This window comes from Echinops telfairi, unplaced genomic scaffold (genome assembly GCF_000313985.2).
Source record: "Echinops telfairi isolate 266 unplaced genomic scaffold, ASM31398v2 ScPeMD7_7459;HRSCAF=8497, whole genome shotgun sequence".
NCBI classification, from domain to species: Eukaryota; Metazoa; Chordata; class Mammalia; order Afrosoricida; family Tenrecidae; genus Echinops; species Echinops telfairi.
Genome location: NW_022111359.1, coordinates 5,351,953 through 5,354,268, shown reverse-complemented (window position 1 = coordinate 5,354,268; position 2,316 = coordinate 5,351,953).

Here is a 2,316-nt window from a genome sequence, read left to right as displayed (position 1 = left end):
CAACAATGAGAATAGAGATGCCAGGAGGGTAAGGGGAAGGTGGGGGGAGAAAGGGGGAATTGATCACAAGGATCAACATATAACCCCCTCCCAGGGGGACGAACAACAGAAAAGTGGGTGAAGGGTGACAGAGGATGATGTAAGATATGAAAATAATATTTTATAACATCAAGGGTTCATGAGGGAGGGAGGGCGGAGGAGGGAGGGTGAAAAAAGGAGGAGCTGATACTAAGGGCTCAAGTAGAAAGAAAGTGCTTTGAAAATGATGATGGCAACATATGTACAAATGTGCTTGACACAATAAATGAATGTATGGATTGTATTAAGAGATGTAAGAGCCCCCACTAAAAGTATCTAATAAAAATAAATAAACAGAAAGTGTTTTTAGTATATTAATAGCAATAAACTTTAGAGTGCTTTCAGACTAAAAAGTATCTTGACAATCAACGGTACTGGTTTGTCAACTGTAGCAAATATAGTGGAGAGGTCTGCCAGAAAGGATGGGGGGCGGGGCTGTGTGTACGTGGGGTCGCTGTGCAGTCTGCACGTGTGTCCTGTAAAGGCCACACTGCTCTGGAGTAGACAACCTACTGTTACTTGGAAGAAAGGCCTGGCCACCTCTACCCTTCCCCTCCTCCTAAAATCAGCCTCGTGGAGGAGCCCAGTTCTCCTCTCTGCCGTCCCACGGACTACCACAAGAGCTAACACACCTGTCTGGAAGACGTACAGCAGAATGAGTCCGGCGGGCAAGGATGGTGAGACTTCACCCCACCTACTTTGGACACGTTGTCAGGAGAGACCAGTCCCTGGAGAAGGACCTCATGCTCGGTGAAGCAAAGGGGCAGCGAAGAGAGGTAGGCCCCCAAGGAGACGGAGGGACCCCGTGGCTGCAGCGATGGGCTCAGGCACAGGACCAGCTGTGAGGATGGTGATGGACCAGGCAGTATTTTGTTCTGTTGCACATTCGGGTCTTGGCACCTACCCACAGCAAGGAGTCACAGGGACACGTTCGCTTAAAAAGCAGATAGGAGGCTCTCTTCAGTCGCACGGAGGAGCGGGGAATCCCCTGGAGGAACACTCAGGGGGGTCAGCCCTAGTCAGGGCGGTTGGCGGGTGAGTAGACAAGTGACCAGCATGCACGGGGTGGGCCGTGCAAGCCCACCCAGGGATGACTTGCTTCTGAAAGGTCCACCGCTCAGAAAGCTCTGTGGAGCCATTCAGTGCTCCTGTCACCAGGGGGCGCCGGGAGGCAATGGTGAAGGGAGGTGACCTTGGCTGATAGAAGGTCACAGCCCTGTGCGTTTGGACAGATGTATGACGTCGTGTGCCCCCCACCCCCCACCCCGTGACAGGGCCAACCATACAAAATCACAACCCTAAGCAATCCCCTCTGCCCCCCCTTACTCATCTCCCCTGTTTCACAGTCCCGGCCCCTCGGCAACCACTGGATTTTCCGGATTGATTTATTCAGCTTTGCTGATTGATTTTATTTTGAGCCTTCCATCGTGGTTCGTACTGTACACGTTCGGCTGCCATCCCAAGGTCAGCAGTTCGAAACCACCAGCCTCTCCGTGGTAGAAAGACCAGGCTTTCTACTCCTGAAAAGAGTTAGCAGTCCCAGAAACTCAGGGGTGCGGTTCTACCCCATTCACTGAGTCCCTTGGCAGTGAGTGAGCTGAATTTTGTGATTCGGGCAAAAGTTCACCGAGCACACGCGTCCCGTTCAGCTGATTCCCCACAGTTTGGTTCTGACATCACTCTGCCTGCTTCCTCCCCGGCCTCCCTGCTTCCATGCACAGCCCCGTCCTCCCGGCCTTCTGAGCTCTGCGTCGGGGGAAATGCTGCCTCTATGGTCTCCGTGGAGCATGTTCCTGCTCGCTTTCAGGCCTGTGTGCTGTCAGGGCAGGAGGGGAGTGGAGGTTCCCCGTTGGGGCTGCTAACAGCAAGGTCAGCCGTTTGAAACTGCCGGCCGTTCCTGGGGAGAAAGATGGGGCTTTGACTCCCACACAGATTTAGAGTCAGGGCCGAGTAGACCTGACTCCCGGTGAGTCAGAATCGACTGGCTGGCTGTGAGGTTGGATTTTGTGGGTGAAAGATGATTCCCCCAGAAGCAGCCTCAAGTTCAAGCTTGAAATGTGACTAAGTCTCTATGAGACCTGTAAGTCTGGGCTCATTTATGATTTTTAGTTTTGGTCCACTTTTTATTTTTAACTTTTATAAATCATTTATTGGGGGCTCTTACATCTCATAATAATCCATACATCCATTGTATCAAGCACATTTGTGCACATGTTGCCATCATCATTTTCAAAACAT